This window comes from Seriola dumerili, unplaced genomic scaffold (genome assembly GCF_002260705.1).
Source record: "Seriola dumerili isolate Sdu_G_001 unplaced genomic scaffold, Sdu_1.0 BDQW01000091.1, whole genome shotgun sequence".
NCBI lineage: Eukaryota > Metazoa > Chordata > Actinopteri > Carangiformes > Carangidae > Seriola > Seriola dumerili.
Window position 1 is genome coordinate 5,652,594 of NW_019174346.1, and position 25,755 is coordinate 5,678,348.

Below are 25,755 nucleotides of genomic sequence, written 5' to 3' on the forward strand. Positions count from 1 at the left end.
GTAGTGACAGTGTTACTAGTGTTTCATAAAGTACTGTAGCTGTTCATGCAGTGTTGGAAGTAAATCTAAATATGCAGTAACATGCAGCCTTAAAAACAGCACTTACCATCTTGTTGTGTTTTAAACCAACTCTCCTTTTCCTGTTTTCAGTGGAAGGAACTCAAAATTGACCCCAGGCAGCAAAACCCCCATGAGCAAAGACACATCCACGAAGGGTAAGTTATCACAATCCTCTCAACATCTGTGTGATGAACTCTCATCTTTCTGCGGTGAATCTCAACAAAAGCTCTTGCTGCAGTTTCTCTAAATGCCATCTGAACTGAAGTCACAGTCCTTCAGCTCCAGACCTTCTGTTCACAGTCACTGTCGTTCTCTGTATGAACGCTGCACTGTCAGTCTGATGTTAGGTACGCAGGAGAAGTGTTGAGGTCAAGTCTTATGTTTAAATGACCTCATCTGAGACACATCACACATACTTGTATAATTCTTTGTGGCATTGTCCAAATCTCCATGGCTCAGATTTTATGCAACATTTTTAGCCCTTTATTCAGTTATTTTGGTACTTTGGCCATAACCATTTGGCACAAACCCGTAGATCCGATCTTGTGGCAAATCTGACAGCACAAGCTCGCCTCTGTGGGTCTTTGTCACTGTGGTGTGAACATCGGCTTTAAATTTTTTTCTTTTTGTTTTAAAACTTCATATATATATACATATATATATATATATATATATAAATAATCCTGTGGCAGTATTCTAAGAGTACTCTGCTGTCCCGGCAATTCACAACATCTCTGTTAGTTAGAAAAACCTTCCGTTAGCTCAAACCTGAAATATGATGATGGTGGTGAAGCATTGTGTGAGATAAGGAGGACAAGGAGTTGGGTGGGCCAGAGGATGATATGTTTGTTTGATAAATAGAGAAGAAGGAACATAGTTGAAAATGTGTGCATCCGGGTTGAGGTAGTAGGTTGTATGGTTTAGAATTACACCCTGGGAGTTAACTGTACAACCTTCTAGCTTTCCTTGGAGTACACGTATGACATCAGTTTGTACAGAAAATTGCTTTGCTCATAGTTCAGCATACAGTATGGAGGTTTCCAGTAGCATTCCATTTTATAGTGGCCCTGTGCAGTGTTAATGGTCTTCATATAATATTATTTTCCTTCCTTATTTCATAGCTGACCTTTAGCTATGGCCAGCCAACCTGCTTGCAGCTCAAAACCTTTAATTAGCATTAGCTCAATGTATGCTGTGTTTTTTAGACATAATGCATTGTGGTTAGCCGCAGTAACTGCGCTGGATCGATCGCATTGTGGTGTCCCTTTAACTGCAAAGCACACAGAACAACAAATGAGCAGTCTACTGTTTTCCTCTGTCAGTCCCTAAGTTCTGATATATGCAGTTAATGAAAGATCTTTGGAGTAAGTGCAGTTTGAATAGACCCAATCCAATCCCATGTTAAAGTGTTGACCCAACACCGTGGCATTTTGATAATTAAAATGTGTTAAATATGAGCAATTTATTGTCTTATTTGGGAATGCCATTGTCTGACTAAGGTGTGTGGTGGAACATATTTCACACAGTGATGGCTTCGCTTTCTCAACAGTTGCTCCGTCTTTGCGGCCTGTTATTACACCTCAGCCTGTTTAGTCAGCATGGGGTCGTGGCGTCTTGTGAGTCAGTCGCACGTGAGCTGTGCACCAAACGTTATGATGCACAGATGGTTCGACATAAACACAAAGTATGAAATATCGTAATCATAATAAATCTGACTTGTTCTGTTTAACAGACTCTTCCTGGTGACTGTCATGCCCTGCGGTTTTACAGCGTCGCCATTTGCACGTTGCATTTGAATATTTTTCAGCAGCTGACTCTGGTTCGGTACACTTCTCATCTCATGTGGAGGTTTGATTATCACATCTACGATTATTTAAGCTTCCTAAGTAGACCTCAGTCATACTCCAGCTTTCCCAGCATGGGAAAAGCTGAGTGTTTATACGTTGTTTCTGAGCCTTGTGATATATTGCGGTTTCATACAATGAGTATTTGTAATATGAGGTCTAGTTTCAGGTTGAAGCTTGCCTCTGCAACACTGAAGTCTCTGTTTACTGTAGACTTGTCCACTAGGCTGAATGCATCTGACTTCATCTGTGTCTGGCACGAAGCCACAGCTTGTAAAACGACTCCAAAGCACCACACACGAGAAAAATGACCTGGCAGATCAGCTCCAGATTTACCACAGTTTCTTACTCACCAGGACGACTTGATTTGAAATGTAGCTTGAGCAGGGAGCGTTGTTGTAATTTCTGCTGTAGTTCTTTATCATTGTGACAGTGTTTTTTTTTTTTCAGTTTGATGGATGACACTGCTTTTGTAGTGTTTAGGGCCAGGGCTGAGTGGACCACCTCTCTCCAACCTTTGTCATTTATCCAATTAGCTCTTTGGTTTAAAGTGGTTAAGACTGCAGCTTTTTTGCTGTGTTTGATGCTCAGAGTTTCCAATGAACTGGCCTAATACTAAACCAGAAGTGTTGTTACCCTTTGAAACCATTTACAATAATCTCCAAAGGCAGCATTTGTTCTTTAGATTCCCTGCATCCTAGGGACTGTGTACACATTAGATTTATAATAATCAATCCATTATTCATTTTACAGAAGTATTTAGAAATTTAAACCACAGTGCAAAATCTGAACAAAGGGTCCAGGTTAAAAGACAGAGTAGTCTTTGAGTTTTTAAGTTTACAGAAGTATGTGATTCCCAAAATCATCTTTGGACGTGTAGACAACACTGGGAAAACCCCTTGATTGTTTCCTATCCATGCTGATATTGAATGGGATTAATTAGAACCAGCTATTTTTAAAATCATCAGTAATTAAATCTGTAGCGATGCTAAGACCTCCATTGAAGGCCGGAGATCCTGCACAGCTTTTGTATCAGCAAAAAGAGTCACTGTCATCAAACAGGTTTCCGTGAGCGAATGTGATCCTGGTAAATCCCTGGAAACCCAAGGACTCCTTTTATCTCCTATTTTGTAACAACAGTGACAGGCAGATCACGCCTCCTCATTCTGCCAGGGTTCACACCACTGCTGCTCTGACCCACTCACAGAATAACTGCCAAAGAGTGGACATTGCACAGAGCGACACAGAGGGGATGTGATGCTAGTCAGCTTAAAATGAAGAATTGCTTTCGGCAGGATGAAATCCAGCTGCTTTATTTTATCAGAAATATATACTTTATTTTACAGTTTAGCTAAAAAGAGGTCTTTCCTCTTCCTTAGCTTTCACAAATTAAACAGAGCATGGAGAGTCAAGATGTGCCTTGCAAGAGTTTATTTTAAGAACGGCGATTTTCTCATCTTTCCTCACCTCTGAACCCCGATGGTTCCTCCAGATGTGTGGAGGGAAGCGTCGCTGCTGAGAATCCTGCTGCCTCAGCACTCCCCTGTCCAGCTGCCCCAGCAGCACAGCTAAAAGTCATTGGTTCCAGCTGGGCCTTCATTTATGGGATGGTTGAACAAATAAATTATGGGATTAGATAGGGGTGGTTCAGGCCACTGATTTTTTTTTTTTTTTTGGTCCCCACTGCTATAACAGCCTCTTTCAAGTCAGTTGGCCAGGAGCCTCAAGGTTCTTCAGCTGACTTTAAGAATTAATAAAATAGGGATTCACTTTATTGAATTTGGTAAGCTACAGTCCAAATTAGGTGAAGAAGAAAGTGCTGGCAATGCCGTGTAGCCTGAGAGTGACTCAGTGTCACCTTTACACAAATTTAAATCTATTAGAAACAACAGAAACAATCAACTATATACATAAACTCTGGGTCTTTTGAGCAAGCAATGATCATATCTATTGCAGAAAGCTCATATCATGTCTGCCTCATTTCAGTGCTTTCTTGTTTTCCAAGAAAAACTATTTTTAAAAATACAAAGCCTTGAATCAATCATTTCAAATATATTTTCTTCATCCTTGGCCAGTTCAATTTGCATTAGTCACCCTTGAAATTTATTGACTGCTGTCTTGTACGACCAGAGCCAAAAGAGCTGATAGTTTCCTAGACTTGGAAAAGACAGACAATGTTAATTCTTCAGAGCTTATATTTCCAGTTGCAGATGAATTTCACTGAGTTAGAAAAGCAAAAACACTCAGCCTCCGTTGGCAGTGGAGTGGATCCAGTATATGTTTTTGTTTGGAGATCTAACAAACAGTATATCCACACGTATCCCCTGTGCACAGGGGTAATATACTCTGATACTTTCTCTTCCTCAAGTTTTCAAGAGCCACAACTAATCTATCACAGGGAGTGACTCTCAGGCACAAAGTACTGGTAAAATCAGCCAACTGCATCTGTAACCAGCCTGAGAGCAGTGATTGGCTTCTTGTTCTTGACGTCACCGACGGGTGGAGACCTTAGTAACAAATCGTCTGAGACCAGAACACTGTCAGTTCTGGCCAGACCAGTACTTTAGTTCCCCAACTCATAAAATCTCACTTCCCCATAAAAGCGAGCAGCCTCAAGCACTATTTCTTCCCTCGGAAACATATTCCCTTAATGTGGTCGGGTTAATGGCAAATGAATAATCATAACACACCAATGGCAGACGGGGGGTGTCATTGATCTGTCTGGAGTCAGCCCCTCTCCGCCTGCTGCATCAGCCACTCTCCTCCTATTGATACGCTCTTGCCCCTTGACCCCTGGGACAGATCAATGCCATTGATTGGAGAAGGGCAGGGACAAGGGCAGGATCTGCTGACTGGCCCGGCAGCTAGTGTGACAAGACATGATCGTCATTAATGTCCCGCTGGCTGGCTGGCTGGCTGGCTGGCTGGCTGGCTGGCTTGCTGGTGAGGCGCTGTGCATCACATATTCCCTACGCCCCCCCCCCCTCCACTCTCCTCCTTCACCCCTCCTACCTCTGCTGTTCCATGTTCCCATTCTGTGCTGCTTGCACTGCCTGAGATAAGTCCATTGTTTGGATACCTGTCTGATGCTCGTCTGGCATCTGTGGCACAGATATGCATCTGCAGGCAGCGTGGAGATATTTTGAGCTTATTGTAGGAAAACGAATGGTGTCATTACAAGTGACTGCTGCACAATGTCTCTTAGCTCATTCTGCGTGCTACTTAACAATCACAATGGAGCCGCTCCTATTTTTGGGTGCTTTGAAAAGCTTTTTTTTCTTGGCACAATTCAAAGAGAGTGAATTAGAATCTGCTTCAACTCTGTCACAACAACTCGGTTCTGTATTCTCTGATCAGTGGCTTATCCCACCCTAATGAGATACCTATGTGCCCTGATTCCTACCACTTCTCTGAGGACGTGTCATTGGGTGCATAACAGTGACCGGAGTGTTTATCTTGCATGCAGTTTGCTCATGTGGACCAATTTCATCACGCCAGTGGTTTCTATTTCTAGTCTAGACGAGAAATGAAGCAAGCAACGTTTGTGTGTGTGTGTGTGTATGCGTGTGTGTACGAGGAGGGGGTGATGGGCGGGATGCGGCGACAGCCCCAGACTCTGCAGTGACATGGCTGTAATGGAGCTGATTGATCACCTATATGGCCGCCTGCTGGCCCCCGCTGGCTTCAACATACAGCACATTCCCAACCCCCCGTCTCTGCGTCACTGCCGCCATCACTAAGCCAATCTGAGAAGACCGACCATCCCCCATAGACTTCAACCTGGCCACGGTTTTGACATTGGCTGCAGGATTTACTTCTGCACCTCTTGGGCTCTTGGCTCGCCCTGCGTCTGCATGTTTCCGCAGGATAGAAAAGTAGCGACGCATTCGCCGTCTTTGATGAAGTGACATTTTACAATTCAGCCTTTTTCTGTATTGCAGCGAGTTAAAAAGCTGCTGTTTTCCATTTGAATTAAAGGGCATAATCAATCAATGATAACATTTGCAGATCTTTTTTCCCTGCCCCCTCTGTCACACAGGGTCATAACCCTAATCTATCCAGGGTGTGGAAGGTGATTAAGCTCTGAGATTAGAGCAAGCTGTCAAGGGCAGATCTTATTCAGACAGAGGGAGAATGAGAAAAAATGCCTTCTTCAAATTTTGTTTCTACCGCCTTGACCCACAGTTTCATAGCATTCATCATATAAATTATCCCATACTACAAAATTAAAACATCTGCAGCATTCACAATATCTGGAAATAAACAGGGAATAAATGTTGCTGTATTCATTACTAAAGCAGTTGTTAAACATTAAAACCTCATATTGATATTCCTGCTGGGCAAGTTCATCTGAGACACGTTTGATTTACAAGAAAAGTCAAAATAAATGAACATATTTCACTTCCCCTTTGTTTTAGTTTTTTTGTGACACTGCAGAAATCTTTAGACACAGATTTACACAGTTTGACTTTAAATTGTGATTGCAGAGTTCAAATGCATATTAAATTTAAATAGCTGTATATTTATGTATAAGTATATATGATGAGCATTGGGCTGGCAGGCCACAGCGTGGTGTATATGTAAAGGCCATTGGTGTGTTTCTGTGGTGCTAAGCCGGCAGAGCGACACATGGAGAATGGGTCGGTTTACATGTAGATAGTTTAGAGGAAGAGACTTTGTGCATGTGTATGTCTGCAATTACAACATAATTAAAAACAATCCAATGGTTGACAAGCAGAAATTATACGACGAGTTTCCAGTGATGGAGGAATCCTTCCACGCAGTATTCGACATTGCGTTTTCATCTGTCTCAGGCAGTCTTGCGCCTCACGCTGCTGCCTTCAATTCTCGGTCACAATATTGTGACAGTGACCGTTTGTGTTCATGCTTGCACTGACCACATCGCTGTCTGTGTGACAGTTTGACTGTGTGTCAGCTGAGCCGAGTCGCTGTAGTGTCACTCTGTGTCCCGTATCTTGTCTCTCTCCGTTCAAGCCGTGTTGGGTACCCTGTCCTTTTTTTAGGGGGGGGGGGGGGGGGGGGGGGGTGGGGGGGGGGTGGGGCGGGGGGGGGTCTTGTTAGTTTGTCTGCTGTCGCTTGTACATGAGCTGCCAGTTCTGTCTGTGTGGGGGTCCCTGTTTGTGTGTCGTCTTACTAAGATGACTGTTTGCACTCAGTTTCGCACCAGCGGCTGTTATCAGTCGATTAGTGCTCTTTTTGTTTGTGTTTGCACGAAAGAGTGCAAGCTGCATTCATGTTACAGTCCATGTTACAAGACAGTGGGATTGCTACAGTGCATCTTCCTCCATGGCCATGCAGCTCGCTGCAGTGTGTGTATGTGTGTGTGTGTGTGTGTGTGTGTGTGTTTGTGTGCGCCACTGGAAAAAAGAAGAAATTGATCAGCACAGGGAGGAACGTGTTCACCAGCAAAGGCTGGATGGAGGGTGTGAGAGAGAGAGAGAGAGAGAGAGGGGGAGAGAAAGAGCGAAGGCTGTCGCTGCAGACTCCTGCTGCAGTATCTCACTTTGGGCAAGCAGCTGCAGACAGGGAGTAACAGACAAGCGAGACAAGCAGACAGGTACAGACCTGGTGTGATGGGAGGGAATGGGTGGGGGTTGGCGGTGTGTAGGTAGAGGGCAGTAGATGCTGGAGACTCAGGGCTTGGGGGGTGGAAGGGTCAAATGGGGGAGGGCGGGGGTGGGAGAGTGCGGTGGTCGGTTAATTGTGGGAGGTGGTTGTGTGTAAGATAGCGGAACTTGCTGATGGCGGGTGCGCAGCTGGGAGGAAGCAATTTTTTTTTTTTTTTTTTGAGGGGGGGTTTCGGCGATGGCAGCCTATCGTGTTGGACCTGTGACGATAGAGGAAAGAGGGAGAGGTGGGAAAATAAAAGTAGAAGGTGTAGATGACAGTGTCACGACATGGCTGATGTCCCAGTGTCTGGAGCAAGGGGGAGGAGGAGCGCTGGTGGTGGGGGGTTGAGATGCAGAGATGGAGCTGACAATGCAAGCGTCTGTGACTGGAGTTGATTGGTCTGTGGCTTGAGCGCGTGCGTAGGGGGGGAGGAGAGGTGGCGTGATGGGTGGGGGGGGGGGGGGGTTGGGGGGGGCGTCCCACCTCACTGACCTGCGTCTGGCTGCAGCTTCCCTCGGACACCTCGGCTTTGTACCCCCCTCAATCTCTTTCTTTCACCCCCTTTTTTCCCTTCTTCTGCTGCCCTTTTTTCCCTCTGTTCCTCCTCATCCTCAGCTCAGAGGCGGATAACAAAAGGCGCAGTCGGTGGCAGACAGAGGAGTGAGCGTGTGAGGCAATGCGTCGGGTGGCGTGGAGCATTCATTTCCGGAAGCCTCCACTTTGCCTGGCGTTCCCCAGAGAGAAGGAGACAGTCACAGACATCTATCCGATTTTTTTTTTTTTTTTTTTTTTTTTTTTTAGTCTGAGGGGGAGGAGTTGTGAGGTGGGTGTTGGGATGGGAGGATGAGGTGGAGGGGGTGGGGGCAGTCAGTGGTTTGTTTGGGTACATGACAGGCAAAAATGACATGGGAATGTTTTTAATATTACTTGGTTAATCTTTATTGCAGTTCGGCATTCTATGGTTCCAACTGTGCCCGAAGCTTTAGTTTAACAGAAGCTGTGTTATGTCTGACTGAAGCTTGTTGCCTTTGACACTGACAACTTATTGCGTGCCAAGCATGCCGCCATGGCGGCAGAGCTGGGCAGGTGGGTGGTAGGATCTGGCGTCGAGGGTATTGCAGTGAGTGGTGGAAAGTTGGTGGGGGTCACGAGTTTTGGAGGCATCTCGCAAACGTGCACCTGTGCTGGAGACGAGCCTGCTCTGTTCTGATTCTGCTTTTGTAAAAAGGTTCTTTTCATGTGGAATTTTACCTGCACCCTGATCAGTGCCGAGCAGCTACAGAGCAGAGCCACGAAGCACTGTGTTTTTTTTTTTTTAAATTAATTTATTAATATCTGGCCGAACACTGTCAGTGCTTGCTGCTGTGGTGGAAAGCCAGAGGCTGAGGCTGCAAGGTAGCTCTCTGCCTCCATCAGTCAGTGCAAACGGAAGGACGGTCTAACAGACGGATCCGGGTCCTGCCATCCAGGATGAGAGAAATGTAGACTGATGATCAGCCGACGCTCTTTAGGACAAAGAGGCAAGCCCGGCTGCTTGGCTGGGGGGCTTTTCCTTTTCCAGCACAAAGGCTAGTTAGCACAGAGCAGGCTTGTCTGTTTGTCTGAGCCTCTGCTTCTGTCTGGGCGCTGCGATGAAGATAATTTAATTCTGGCCGCCTCCAACAAATTTATCGCTATGTCCAACTAATTTACCTCTTTGTCTTCCTTTGTTACCTCTGTTCTCTTTTGTTGCTGCTGTTGTTGTGTCTTGTGGTATTTAGTGCGTGTAAGCATTTGACTGAAAATGTTTCGAGCTTTGCATGTCTTTGTGTGCACAGGAATCAAGCTGAGCCTTCTGAACAAAGTAAGTTACTGCAGTGGAGGAAAAGAGGAACATGGGAACCTTTTTCTCCGTTCAGGGCACATAGCGCCTTCATTTTTTTTTTCTTTTTTTTTTTTTAGGTTTTTTTTTTATTATTTCAGCCCGTGCCACACAAAAGATAGACACTGTGGCTGTGGGTGCCTTTGGGCAGAAATTGGGTACTTACAACTGGCAGTGATTGAGGGATAGACAGTGTGCGTGTGTGTGTGAGGGAGAGACAGAGAGAGAGAGAGAGAGAGAGAGGGAGAGAGAGAGGGAAAGGTGTCAGTGCCACTCAGTGCCCTGCAGCTGACTGCGGCTCCTCAGTAGACTCTGTCGTACTTCACCTGCTCCCTGAGACCCTAACTTGTGAGCTCTCTTGATAAAAAATCACGGGTTAGGCTCTTGGGACGCGGGCGGAGGGCACAATCGACTTCCTGCCGAATGTTCCCAGGGTGCAGTCGGAAAGAAGCAGCAACTGATTTACTGTTTAAAATGTGTACATACATGGGAGGGACGACGTAGAGAGAGGAAGACACGAAAAGGAAGTTGACGAGTACAATAAAGAGCAAATGTTTGGAGGATTGTAGCTCCTCCATCACATCATTTATAAAGTGTTAACTAAGCTGCAGCATTGATGAAACTGTATATGCAGGGCTGTGTGCATGTTGGTTATAGCCAGAATTTTTTGGTTTTCCAGAAATGAATCAAGAACACTTTTCCTGATCGCAGCAGTGTCACTGGCACAAAACCGAAAATACCCGTCGACGCTGCAACATTCTAATGTGTCTTCGTGACACTCAAGTAACACACGATCTGATTAGAAATGACAGAACACCAACCACCACACCCCAGACTCGTGTTGATTAACCTCTGTCACCGCCACAGCACAACATCACAGAGACCCAGCCAATATATCTGATCCACCATTACCAAGACAGTCGCTCTGAATGTGATCACCCCAGGTTCATTTAGACGCCATGGCAGCAGTCTGAGACTAATGCCACATCTGCCGCCTCTGTTTTCCGATTTTAATAACATCCCTTTTATAGTTTCGTTTCTAGCAGTTCACTAACTTAACTGCTTGCCAACAGCTAACTCATTTATTTACTCTTTATTTCTTTGTTAATCACACACATGAGTTGTAATTGCACTTATACTGCTTCATAAATTTGAGAAAGTGTAAAATATTTTACACATATATTTATTATAACAGAATATAACATCTGATTAAAAAAAAAACAAGTTCCAATGGTTTTACATGCTAATTTCTAAATATATGTATACCCCAGAAACAAAAGCCAAATTTTAGTTTATTACCACAATTACAGAGCAATTAATTTTTCATAGTAACTGGAATGCTTCAACTAATCTCATATGAATTATGTCTGAGCTAAATGAAAAAAATGCATTTAAACTGTCAGTGAATGACAGTGGACAGAAAGTGGTTAAAAAGTTGCTGACAGTGTTCAGATGAGAGAGCAGAGCAAAGATTTTACAGTTTGTTGAAGAAAAATCAATGAACACACACACACACACACACAAAAAAAAATGAAATCACTTCCAGAGGAATTTTGTTGCTTTCTTAATCTGATCATTTCTGTCTAAATTTGCCATTGTCATGAGATGTCACAACCAAATCGGTTAATGGTCTAAATCAATATTTAAAGTGGAGGCGCAGGACGAACTCAGACAGACACTGTGATTCAGCAGGACGGCGTGGTGAAAAGACATTTAATAGAGAATGAAAACATTGGACTGGTCTGTTAAAAACATGACAATAGAAGTGCAATTACAATAAATTAGCCCCTCTAAAAAAATGTTCTTTCCTTTTATGCTATTGAAAGGTATGAATTCATTCACCATTACAGCTTGACCTGGTTTTTAAACTTTCAGTTTCACCCAAGGCAGCGTGCTTTTCTGAAAACCTAATTTCTGCTAAATTACCCATATTAGGAATGCAGTTCAAAACAATTGATTTTCTCTCTAATACCCTCCTCTCCATCTTCCTCCCAGTCTCCAGTCTCCCTCTCTCCCTAATTATGTTTTTTTTTTTTTCTTCCCGTCTCCCCATTTGGTTTCATAGTGAACAATGCCGATGCCAACTAATCAGTCTGTGCCTATGCCACAGAGCCCCCAGCAACAGCTGAAGGAGTGCCATGCCCCATGAATACCAAACAGCCAGGCACAGTGCGACAAGTGCTGAACAGTCAGACGCAGCACAGCCAGAGCAGAGCTGGTGCCCACAAAACAGCCAGACAGTTTTATTAGGGTCTGTCTGACACGCAGCAAAGTCTGGCAGCACCCAAGCCCACTGATGAAATCCTCACCACTCCCCCAACAGTAACAAAGCGGCATGCTCACAGCAATCCGCCAAGGATCCAATAAATATCACCCCGTAAAAATCAGCTCCCGGCTAGTTTGTAACTTGACTGAATGGGGAATACAAACTTTGTTCAAAGTCAAACTAGTTCTCAATGAGCAACTGCTAAATTGATCTCTTTTGTGCCATCTAAACAGAACAGGGGGAAAAGAGAAAATCTCCTTCAGGGAAATGCTTTTTTTTTTTTTCTGTAAAAGCTGCTTTTTATATTGACTTGAAAAAAAAAGGCAGATTAATTGACTCCTGCATCTCTGACCTTTTGAATATGATGTTTATGAAACATGTTGTCACTTTCCCACTGAGCTGATAATTAAGATTTTCTGAGAAAATGCAGAATGAGAAACCTGATTCATTTTATTAATGTCAGTTGGCCATGAATTAGTGAAGTGTATGTAATATGAATATATAAGTGTGAGTTCATTTAAAGGAAGAGCACTGCTTCTGACTTACTCATTTTATCTTTCAATTCTGATATTATAATGCAATCAGAGTAAATGTCGTTTTCAAGGTCAAGTTACTTAACAGCAGGGTGCCATATTATCTTTTTTTTGTTTCTCAATTGAAGCATTTGTGTGCTGTGTTTACACATAAACATCACAGGCCCAATCACACCAGTTTTATTAAACTAAGAATTATCAGCAACAATTTAGACAGTGAGATGCCTAAAAACTGAATTAATGAAACCGATTTAAAAAAAAAAAAAAAAAAGCAGAAATCCAGCTTTTCCTTTATTTTGTGCACAAGTAACTCGTGCAGTGCTTCAGCAAAATGCCGAGCATATACACGGTGTAGTACTTGTGCTAAATAAACAGAATTCGGTCTGCGGTATGTTTCTATACTCAGCTGGTCTTCAAGTTCCTGCGGCAGAGATTGATTCAGACCTTGAATAGGTGTAGATAAACCAAAGGCTCCAGCTGATGGACCCGAGTGTGTGTGAGAGATTACACTCCATTGTTCAGAGGTGGTCATGTAACACACTGCGCCGCCACATCGCTCCCCGATAAAAGTAATAAGAGCAGATTAACATTTATCTGCCACTTTTGGATTTGGGCTGGAGCTGACATGGAAATCAGATGGATTCAGTGAATTAGTCGGCTTGTTTTTTTTTTTTTTGTTTTTTTTGCATTGATTGTCAGGTTGTGTTGTCTGCTGAAGCAGCTCAGTGTTCAGTGGATCTCTTATCACAGCGGGGTGTGTGTGTGGTGTTGTGTGGTTGTGTTGACGTGTGTGTGGGTGGGGTGGTGTGTGGGGGGGTATGTGGGGGGGTCAGGTGAGCCTGATAGTGGAGCAGCTTGGAATGGAGGGGGGCGGGGGGCGTCTGAGTTTCCAGACACTGCGGCAGGAGGCCAGACAGTCACCTGAACACACACACACTCACATGAAAGTGTGCCAATGACACTGCACACATGCAACCATGCAAGACACACATTTTATACAAGCCCCCCCACACACACACACACACACAGACACACGCCCCTTAAAGTCTGCACTAACGCTAAATCAATTTTGTTTTTAATTCAATCAAGGGTATAAATCGTGTTGCCTCTTGTAATGTAATTATCCCTGTGCATCGAAAGCGCAAAAGTTTCTCTATTATTCTCAGGGCGACGGGATGAGAGATAAACTCCATTAACTTTTTCAGATTACAGTAAGTGCTGTGGGAGGTGGGGGTGTCAGTTGAAAGGACAGTGGAGCTGTGCGGAGTCTGGAGGATTTTCACGGTGGGCCTGTGGGCACAGAGCAGGAGACTGGAAAGTGAGGCTGATGATTGAAAACCAAACAACAAAGCTCAAAGGGAGCAGATTGACGGCCTGGCAGGCCAGAGGTCTCAGCACAGCCAACTGGAATGCTCTCAGACCTGGTTTGTTGTGAGTGTGCGTGCGTGCGTGCCTGTGTTGTTGTGTGTGTGTGTGTGTGTGTGTGTGTGTGTGTGTGTGGTTGTGTACGTGTATGTGTGTTTATATTGTCTAAAGGTCCACAGTATTTGAGGGTGTATCCCCCCTCGGTCCTCCTGGCCCCGCTCCCTCCCCGGGTCCCGTGTTATCTCCCATTCTCTTTCTGATCTGCGATTCACTTCGGAGGCGTTGCCAGGGAAACCTGGTATCTGGCTAGCAGCTTGATGGAGTTATTGAACTGTAACTGGCTGGGATAATTATGCTCTGTCTTGCAGGTTGGCTATCCAGTGGCTGGGACTTGACTGTGACCTATAGCTGGTCGAGTATTGTCGCTACCAGCAAAAGCTTTTAACCCATTGGCCACCAGACAGTTTGACTGTTGTAACTTAAGCAGAGATGTCCAATCACAGTTCACACTTTCAGCCACTGTGTGACTCTTCCTTTTATACGCCGACGCTGCATTAGTGCCACAGTCAATTGTGCTGTAAAGATTCAAATGAGTTGACTTCTGGTTAAACTTCCCACACAAGACACACACATGAGCCTACACATACACACATGTTCAAGTAGCCTAGTCACACACTGGTTTGCTTTGTGTCCCTGCTGGAACTAGTAATGACCACAAATTCCTTGTGTGTCCACGAGTGAATCCACGCAGCTGTGGATTCCCTTGTGGACACACAAGGAAGTTGATGTTTCATAAATTCTGCAACATTTTGTTTCAAGTTTTCCTGAGGCAGTGAACATGCTCAACCTTTTCTCTGTTTTCTATTTTTCCACATTTATGCTAAATGGTTATCATTATCTCTTTTTGTCTAGGAGCCCTGGCAGTTGTCCGTGTTTCCCCCGCAGTCAGAGGTAAGACTAATCACAACCTGCATTTGCAATACAGTAACAAAATCATTTTCAATGTGAGCCATTTTGTTAGCAGACAAGAGAGGGAGATATTGTTTGGGTGTATGACTGCCTTGTTTTGCTTGTGCACTTGCACCAGACGAGTGAGTCAGTAAAAGTGTCAGACTGCCGTAACAGACGGCCTGCGCAAGATAATTAGCCCGGAGTCATTTGGAAGCGGCTCAGCTCTGCCCAGGTGCCCACTGTGCACAGAAAGAGACCAGATGACCTTTTACTCAGCTCCGTCCCACTGCAGTCACTTAAAACAGTGATGGATGTTTCCCTTAACACCCTGCTCCCTACCAGCCCTCGTTCTCCTTTTCCCCTCGCCCTCCCTCCCTCTCATCTCACCATTTTCCCCTCCCTTCCTCTTCTCTGCACCGCTCCAACACCACTCTCTTATTTGTCCCCTCTCCTCCTCTCCTTGTTTTTCTACGATGCTTTTTCAGCGCGATGAGGAGGAAGGAAGAGGAAGGAGAAAGGTGGAGGGGGTGGGGGGTTGAAGTGAAGTGGAGGAGGCGTTTCCTGTCAGTGCAGAGCAGACTGAGGCTACCCCACCCCCACCCCCCCCACGCACTCCCTCCCCGCAGCTCCTCATTAGTATGCAGTGGCTGTTGCTCAGGTGACATGGCCGCTGGATTCGGTCCCGACTGCAGGAACATCAGCAGCACAGCAGAGAGCAGGATAGCAGGTAAGGACAATGAGAACAGGAGGGAGGAGAACAGTGGAGAGATATGGAGACGGACGGGGGGGACGGGGGGCGTGGAACGGACGCAACACACACTTACACACTTAACACTGCTGTAATGCACGCACACACACACATGTTCAGGTTCAAGTCCAGCCTCCCTCCCAAAGCCGAACAGTTAAGGATAATACAAGTCTGTTGTATTTAATTACAATGACTACTACTACTATTTTTATCTGTGTTAATAAAATGTTCTGTATTTGTCTCCAAAATGCATTGACTTAATTTTTTCCCTGCGTTTTATGTCGTAATAGAAAATGTAATAATTGTAGATGTTACAGTTTCTACTTTTCATTATGTAAATAGTGATTTCAATAAATGTCTCTGTTGAGTATGTTCTGTGTGTTTGGTTATTTCAAAATATAATGTTTTATTCCATGTAAGCAAACAATGAAGGAATCCTGCAGTTTCCCCTCAAAACATTTTCATTGTTTCCACTTGTGAGGTTTTCATTCCCCTTGATATGTAGGATATTGGTTTTGTTGCCAAAGGCAACAAAGAGAGAGGTGTATTAGACAAATGCTCATACTCTCTGTAAGTGTGTGTGTTTGTGTGTTGGAGGAAAAGAGAATACAAGTAGAGGGAAAGAAAGGGAGTCTATGTGTAGGTGTGTTTTTGTTTGCTGTGTGTGTGTTAGAACTAGAGGCAGACTGTGTTTGTGTGCGTGTGTGTGTATGTGTTTGTGTGCTATGGGGGAGCAGTGCGGCCAGGCTGCAGATATCATCCATCTCCCTGTCACTGGCCCAGGGGCTGCTGGGAAAGTGGCAGACAGCTCCCCGGCTCTGACAACAGAGGCTGCATCCTAATTTTCCGACACAGGACGCCTGAAAAACCTGCGCTGCTCCTCCCTCGCCACCCAGTACGGAAAACCATTAACCCCGCGATCCGAGAACAAAGCACAGAGCTCAGTCCGGGCCACCACTGGCTGAGAGTCATATCAGCTCCCATCATCCACCAGCCACAACTCTGAGCAGCAACACTTTGCATGAACAGCACTTGATAAAACATTCATGACACCTCGCGGAGGAAAGCTGGACATATCGAGGAACTCCTCAAAATTAGATCATTTCTTAAGTCAGATCTAATTTAGAGGTCATATTCGGACTTGATGACATTGCAGTGATTTCATTTGTGAAGAATCTTTTCTTTTCTTTTTTTTAAATAAAAGTCCTCCTTGCAATAGCTGCAGTAAGTGGATTACATGCTGTCTGCTTAGCCATGACTAATTGTGTTATAAAGCTGTTGTCAGACGTTCTACAGCTTTTGTTATATACACAGGCGCGTTTGATTTCCCATCACTCAGAGTGTTTTTTTTTTCTGCCTCTGGTTCTAGGCATCACACAAACATTGGATTTATCCTGGAGTAAATTAGCACTCAATAAATTGTTGTGTAGCTGTTACAAAGTTCATACACAGACTTTTACAGTTGTGCTATAAACCAGAAATCGTGAACATTTTTGCTGATTTAAGTTGTTGAGGTTTTATAGTTTGACTAAAGCAAGGAAATTAAAAAACTTAAAGTCATCCTGTTCTCACATAGACATGAAATCAAAAATGCACAAATTTTCGAGTGTAATTAACTTGAATTGTTGACAAGTTTTCATGAGGGTTTATTACAGTATAACACAATATATAATAGTGGAGAAATATCTTAAATAAATCAATAAGGATACATGTGTGAAAAGTATTCCCAGTAGAGATAATATAATATATAATCAAATATATGTGTAATAGAAATATTCTCAATTTAGAACAGTATATTTGGTCTTAAATTACATGGAAATTATTTTACATTTTTAACAAATTTTTTTATCAATGAATCTGCTGATTTTTCTCTCCAAAAATACTTTTGTTCATAAGGTATCGGAAAACAGTAAAAACATTATAATGATAATAATAATAATAACAACAATAATTATAATAATAATGATAATAAGCTTTACATGGTTGTCTGGTGTCAGTCACAGTTACCAAAGACCAAGGTCCTGTCATCAAATGCTTGGTTTTGTCCAACCAACAGTCAAAAGGCCAAAGATTCATTTTATTAGACTACATTGTAAATAAATGATGACATTGGAGAAGGTGAAACCGGTCATTTTTGGCATTCTTTGATTGGAAAATGATTCATCAACGATCACAATAATTGCCTGTCAATTTTAGGTGTATCAACAAAACAATTAATTGACTAACTGTAACAGAAAAGCGTACAGACACACACCCTTTAAATTTAGTTGAATACATTTATGATGAATGAAGCTTTTCATATCAGTGTCAGCTCTTGAATCCTGCTCCCAAATTCAGCTTTACAAACATTCGTTCATTGTGAGGAAGGTGATTGTTCGAAATAGTCAGACCAAAGAATCGGACAATATAAGGAATCAAAAGATGAATTGATTTTCCTCTTACAAACAGCAATAGAGCTATTACGAACACAAAGGTCCATTTATGTTTTTCCACGTTTGGTTGGCGATAAATGCAGGTAGTGATGAAGCTGTGTGGCTCGTGCTGTTTTAACATACACAGGTAGCATCTTTTGAATAAAGCAGATTTGACCGTAACGATTGTCTGTTGTCATAAATAATGTTGATCTGCTTGAATCCAAGAGTCTAAATATAATGACAAGATGCATCACGATGGTGACAAACAATGTAACATTCGAAACAGTTGAACACTTTTCATTCAGGCTGTCATTACAACAGAGGGCCTCATTTTGTCCCAGATTAGGGCTGATGTGAGAACAACTGCTGTCAGGGCTTTAAAACCCATGAATGAATGATCAAAGCTGTGTGGACAAGACCTGGTTTAGATCTTTGATCATTGTTATCGAATCAGTCCAACACACCGGTGGGATCAAACACTGTACGTGCACAGAAGAATTACACTCTTCTGCTTAATACGTCTACATTAAAGCAAAAAGAACAACAATCCGCTGATCAACACGAACACGTACTGCTGTTAATGCTGTGAATGTGTAAAGTGAATATGTGTAAGGATGAAGTGCAATCAGTAACTGAACTCCCACAAGACAATGTTATCATGTCGTCATTGTAGCACTTTATTTTATCTCCACCATTTAGAACTCATAAGCAGAATGTAACTCACAATAATGTATTTATGACATCTGAGCAAACTCCATCTGCTGATGAAGGCCACCAGATGCAGCTGAAAGCTCCAGGGGAAATCTAGTAAGTGTTGCTTTTTTGCCAAAACTGAACATTCAAGATCATTGTGTTTTCATGAGCTCTGAACCCATTTATAAACAGTTTCAAACTTGCCTGTGGATGACTGTACACATGTGTTCACAGTTAATATGTTTTCATAATGCAATAGGATTTGTGTGAAATCATCATTCAGTAAATCTTTCCAATGTTTTTACTGGAAGCATTTGTGCAAAAGATGTTGACATGAATACAGATCAGGGAACTGCTTTAATTTTTACACTAATTCACAAACAACATAAAATAAAAAAGAGAAGGACGACAAAGAGAAAGGAAGAAGAAAAGGGAAAAAGTGGGGCATACCTGATCTACTAACCGTTCACCTGCCCGCTCAGCACTACTGCTAATTCTTGAGCTCGTGTTCAATTTGTTTGTTGTTCAAGAAAAGAAATAACTGGTGACCATATTTTAAAAAATTGATTCAAATTTATCATTCAAGATAAAACCTAATTCTCTCTATATGTAATGTTTCAGTTTATTCTTCTTCAGGTTTTTTTTCCAGAAGGTTTTTTTTTAGCTGCTCTTTGCCCATAGGAGATGAAGTGTTGCTGAGAAGCAGTCAGTTTCGTGACAGCCTCTGATGTTCCCAGTGTAATCTCCTTAGGATCTGGCTCCAGTGGGATTTTCTGTATATTGGAGAAGTGGCTGAAAAGGCTTTTAATTTTGTGGCAAAATATAAAACTGTGGTTTGGAGCGGAACTGACCATAAATCAGGAGTGTCCATATACCTTATTATATTATAGTGTCTTATAGGCAGTTAATTAATTTTTAATATATAAATGCTAAATAGGGGTTGAGGTAAAGTATTAAATTTAAAATGTGCTGTTTTTAGGAGAGTCCCTGGTCAAAAACAGTAGTGTGAAATCCTTTTCAGCAATGATACATCAGGGTTAAAAGGTAAATCAGAGCCTCCTGCAGTTGTTGAAAATTCCATTCAGCAGCTTTCAAGTCGCGAAAAACGAGTTTCAGTCCTGCTCTTTGATTCTCTTCCTCCATTCTGGTGTCACCAACAAGAAAAGCACAAGATGACACAATTCACCTTTAAATAAACCAAACGAACTGCATGACCTCAGTCGGTTTTTTTTTTTTTTTTTTTTTTGCTGACATGTAAAAATATCACACAAGCATACGACTCACTGGGTTTGTCATTTGTGGTTTACATATCTATGTTTGGCTTGCTGTAAAACATGAACCCCATAACCAAGTGCACATGTGAAAAAGCTTATGTGGAGAAACGGAAATCTACACACAGCAGCAATCACAGTGTCATTACGGTTTTCAAAGTGCATCAAAAATGAACACTTCCACTCGTTTGCCTTTTACTGAGAAGTAATTTCTTTAATTATTCCCGCGTGACATGAACACAGTGTGACCATTTTGTTTGTGAGCTTTATTACGCAGGAATAACTGTGGATGAGTTGGTGTCTTCATGCCAACATGTCAAAGAGACAAATAATCAAAACAATTATCAAGGTGGTTCATTCTGTGTGTTTTTGCCTTTTTGAGAAAATTATAAATATATATCAATAGTAAACAGCGGCCAATAAATGAACAGAAATCTAAACCAAATACTAACAAGTCAGGACTAAAATACTACTGCTCCTTGATGAAATCCCTGTGCCTGTGATTCAGCCACAGCTTGGAAACTCTGTGCTGAGCTCAAAGAGACCTCTCTGAAGCCTGGGAAGCCAACCCCTGCTCAGCACAAAGACGACTTTGATTTCTGATGAGTAAAATAAACATCATGCTTGTACATGTTATCAGAATCTGCTGACTACGTCTCTGTTAAGCGGCCTCCGGGAATCTCACACTGCAAAAACAAAACAAAAAAAAAAAAAATACAAGCTTCTCAAATGTTGCAAATGAGGCTTGAGAACACATAATCTCAGCTGACAGTATGGCTGACAGTATGTGTCTGTTTGTTTACAGTCCACAAACTTTTGCGAGTGTGTGTGCGGTTTCAGCAGTAAACTTATCAGCACATGGATGTATGCATTTTGCAGTTTGTATGTTTTAATATTTATATGCAAAAGAAAATAATGATATGCATATATTGTTGAAATATAATTTGAATTATAGTTACTGTTTTTTCATTTCATACCAAATGGTCCATAACACATGGAGCACATGCTAGCACCAGATGAACAAAGACCTCCAGCTAATGACATTCATGTTCCAAAGGAAAACAAATCATTGCTGCAGATCACAAGCACTAGTGGTAAGAAGGTAAAACATGCTCCAGAAAAATTATATAAAAGCTACCTGCAAAGCTGATTTAGCCATACATGCTAGCAGCATGGCTCTATACTTTGCAATTTTGATCCGACACTTCGGTCCGTCCTGCGAATTCATTCATGGTCCACAGAGTTTGGATCCTAATGACTTTATTGATCCCCTGATTTTTCCACCATGCGGTTTGACACATGTTGTTTTGAATTAAATGTCTCAACAAGCCATTGAGTGGATTATCATGAGATGTTGTACACTCACTCCCTGTCCCTCCAGGATAATCTGTAGCCTAACATTTATAAATCTAGCACCATCATCAAAATTACAGTTTGTCCAATACTTGGTTTATGACTAAACACCTTCAAAGCTAATGACATTCCCATCAGCCTCAGCTGTACTTTTTTAGTGCTGAATAGCTTATGTTGACATGCTAATATGCTAAAGCAGATACAGTCATACCTGCTTGGCATCAGCATTTTAGCATTCTCAGTGTGAGCATGTTAGCATGCTGATGTTAGCACAGCACCATAAACTGAATTTTAGTCTTAATTCTTAATAGCCAGACATGTTTACAGAGGCTTTGCTTTGTTTCAGTATATTCTCAAAAAAAATCTTTTTTAGTTCAGTAACCTCATTCTTAGATCGTGAGACAAATGGCAACATAAAATAAAATAGGCTACATGTTATTTTTTTCGTTAATTAAACTCACATACCCATTCTTGTTCCATCAGTACTAACATAATGTACTGGTTCCACTTAGTAAGATACCGATTCAATTCCACGTCATTTTCACTGCCAAACTCAATTTTGATTGACCAATATCTTCTGTTTGGGCTTCTTCCAGATCTCAGCAGCCATTTTCTTCAAAATCTTGAATCAAAGCAGTTTAAACTTTCTTTCAAAATAGAGACCATCACACCCTTAATGAAATTAAGTCTTCTGTTGTTCACTCATACCAGTCTGTCCCACTCATTCTCATACAAACAGCCCAGGGTACTAACAGGGTTCTCATCACGTCCCCTGTCACAGCTATTGCTGGAGCATATTTATTTATTCCCAAAAAAGTATTTCATGACTTTATTGTGAACCTGCTCACATCCTTTGTGAGCTTTAAATCCCCACACCCAAGCAGCATAGGCCGACACAGGGCAGACGCATTGCATGTGTATCAGTGAATTAAGATTTACCTATGACTCTGCTAGTTTTTACTTACACATTATACACATTATATTTGTTTTCTTGGTGTTTATACATATATAGTTGTCCCTTCTTACACCATTCTCTGTAGTGGCAGAAAACGACTGAACATCAATATGAAATGATGAAATTTGCTCAAATGTTTTACAATAAACAGCAATAAACTGCCTATAGGCCTCCACACACACACACACGCACACATACACACACATACACACACATACGCACACATGCAGTAGGCTATATAAATATATATATTTATAGACAGTCTTACACACCAATGATGGCAGCCATGGCTCACCACACAGCCAGACGAGCGTGTACCTCCTCGTGTTCTGCCATGCACAGTGAGCAGCGCATTGCAGGAGGAGAAAACCTGAATATACAGATGTCTCCGTCCCTCACAGGCTCATTGGTGCCTGCACACGAGACAGCAAACATACAGCACTGCTGCCGCCGCCGCTACACAGGCCTGTCAGACAGACATCCGTCAGTGCAGAGGATACAGCCTTCTCACTGCAGCTCCAGCTCAGTGATGTAAATGACTGGAGAGGACAGACTGCTAGAACAGAGAAGACAGAGCTGCTGTGTGTTACAGAGCCAGTGTATCATCTGTGAGGAGATAGTTCAAGTCCAAGCGTACACATGGAAATATTATAGGTTGGGAAAGTGACTGACAGCTCCTCATATAATAACTAAACACATGTATACACCTCTGAAAATACATTCTGAACGAGACAGTTGACCACATTCAGTGTCCAGATATTACTCGGCTTTATCTGATAACAAATATCACAGTAACAATGAGTCAGTAGTATTTTATCTCTGTGGTCCAACCTCCTCAGGTCTGGTGCTCCAGCAGACCACACTGTGTGATGATTGGATGAGAGGCCTGCATGCTCCCTTATAACCAGAGAGTGCTCTGGTGCCATCTTGTGGTAGAGTTGAGGGCATCAAGTAAATCCCACATTTTCTATCATCTACATCATGACAGTCTAACCACCATTACACACCATTAGTAGAGCCTCATCCTGCAGTTTTCCACAGAATTCACTGTGTAATCCCAAATGACCAAGAATGAGAAAACATTCATCTTTTTTTTTCTTTTTTTTTTTTTTTTTTAATTTTTCTAGAAGGTAAAATTCTTCTTTTTACAAATCACAAAACTTAGCATTCTCCTGTTTAAAATAGTAGGTGGACAATTAGGTATATACACTTACTAATTTTCTCAGTGAGAGTTGGATGAGAATATCAATAACACTCTCATTTGTGTCTGTTAAATATGAAGCAACAGCCACTTAGTGCACAAACACAACAGTTGTATCATCTAAGTCTCAGGAAGAAGCCAAATAATCAAAACGACAAACTGTTTCGTTTTCATGACAGAAGATAGAGAACTGTGACACAGAAATTGCAAGTTCATCTAACATTTAAAAGAAAGTTTCCGAGGGGTGAAATAATTATTTTTATATATTATGTTTTAAGAATGTCCTTTTTCGTTAGTTTGACCTATCAGTAGTCTTTATTGGGACTATTTATAAGTTAGAAAGCAGTTCTAATGAACACTGTATGACTTGTCACTGCAGGAAAAATACAGGTGTCACTAACAACATTAACGATGTCAATGTGACAGTGAGCCTGAAACTGAATAAGCTAAATGGAATTCAGCCATTATTCAGTGTATCATTTACTGATGCTGAGTCTGGACAGAGGTGCTGCTGTTGAATGGTGTTTGTAAGCCACGCCCTCACACAGGTGTTTTCATTTATCCTAATTAGACCTCTGCTCCTGTAGTAGTGACTTGACATCACCAAATTTTATGTATTAATAATATAACAATAAATGTGATCAAATGATAAACTTTATTTATGCAGCATCTTCAAAAAACAAAGTTACCAGGTGCTTTACACTGATTATCAAGTTTGAAACATTTAAGGATCATAATTAAATAAAATCAGGCAAAGAAAAGTGCCAACAAATGACACAGAGTAAAATACAGAACAATAAAAGAACAGGTAAGACACGGTAGAAGTGATGAACTAAAACTTATTAAGATGATACAGTCATAAACAAACAGATAGTAACTAACAGGAGAGTAAAGGAAGTGTCAGTCAAGCACAGTCTATGTATACACCCACACAGTCCTGAGAACAGTGATACAAGAGGTAGGCCCACTCAGATCAAAGAACAAAGCTCCCTGGGACTGAGCTATAATTATAAATGACTTCATTTGATTGTTAATACTGATGCATGAATATGTAAGTTGCTGTTACTGTTGCAGCTGGTGGAGAGGTAGAACTAACTAGGAACAGTGTAAGTGAAAACACATGTGGGGGGGTTTAAATGTAATTGTCTGATGCTGTGCTGCATTGTTTTGTGGTGGAGGCAGAAATGACAGAAACTGCACAAATATAACCAAAACTTTCTGTGTGGCTACAAAACACTGGAGGTTTTTGTGTTTTTCTGTGATATGTTAGTCAGTGAAAAATGTCAGCCCTGCTCCTCCTTCCATAGTATCAGCTAACACTGCGGTGCTGACAGATTGTCTGTTTTCTCTCATAAAAATCTAGTTACATTATCACACAGTAGACAATTCTTTTTGTTATTGTGAAGCTCCTGTTGATGTTTTGTGACTGCAATAGAGAAAATATGCAACACTGTGTTAAATGTAGCAGTGTTTAGAAGAAGCACAAGCTCTTACCCAGCAGGTGACACTAATGCACCTTTTTGTATCTTGACAGACAGCAGGGTTTTTTTTTTTGTTTTTTTTTTTGTCACTGCAGCTGAGTTTAGTAAGTTGTTTTATGCAAATACCCCCTGAAGAGCCCATGCTCAGCTTGATGCGGAGTGTATACTCTCATGATGATGTATCCCATTAACTTGGTGGTTCATCACTTCCAAGAGCAGCCGGCACCAGGATTCGCTGGGAATCAGTATGTAATCAACACAGCCCCATTGAACAAAGAGAGAATGATGTGTGTGCCATCACTTCACTGATTACTGAGTATTTACCAAAAGGAAAAAGACAAAGAGCTTTGCAAAGCAACAGCTTCAATATGTATTGTAGGTATAAGAACTGACTACATCACCTACACAACATTTTTTTAGCCACTATTGGCCGCTCTGGAGAAGACAGTGTCGTGTGAAATATCTCAAAGACTATTGGATTTATTGCGACCTTTGCCACCTTATGTCATAGTTGCTTAAGGACTGATTTGAAAGACTGATGATCCCCTAGCATTTCCTCTTGTGTTAAAGTTTTCACATTTCTTCACAGGTATTGTTTGGATTGACACAAAAGATTTATCCAGTAATTCATGATAACCAGATGATAAGTCCCACTGACTTTGGTGATGCCCTGTAGTGCCACCATGAGGTTGACATCAGTGATTTGAAGTGAAATGTCTCAACAACTATCAGCTAGATTGGCACGGATTGGTAACTGGCACAAACACTTGTGCCCTCCTCAAGATGAACTGTAACAACTTTGGTGATCCCTGAACTTTTTATCTGGTGCCATCCGATGAAAGTTTCGGTTTATGACTAAATACTCACAAAACTGATGTAAGATGAGATTTATTTTTGTAAGGATTTATTTTCAAGATCAATGGTTTATATAATCGCATTAGTGGTTTAAAGTCACTATCAAGTTTATAGTTAATGCTAAGAGTAGGCTAACCAGCATTACTCCAATGACACCCCAAATAACTTCAGCTGTACTTTGTGACAGAGAAAATGCTAGCATGCTAACATGCTAAACTAGTGTAACCTTATTTATTGTACACATTTGGATTATTTTAATTATAAGTTTACCAT

At 41.8% G+C, this 25,755-nt stretch overlaps 1 long non-coding RNA gene across 1 annotated transcript in view; it reads left to right on the forward strand.

The window, feature by feature from the left end:
• The window catches only part of LOC111222363, a 45,595-nt gene extending 31,084 nt beyond the window's left edge, over positions 1–14,511 (forward strand). The window contains exons 2-3 of the long non-coding RNA XR_002665131.1: positions 151–215; positions 14,473–14,511. This is a non-coding gene — a long non-coding RNA (uncharacterized LOC111222363). The remainder of the gene's footprint in view (positions 1–150; positions 216–14,472) is intronic.
• Positions 14,512–25,755: the final 11,244 nt, after the last annotated feature.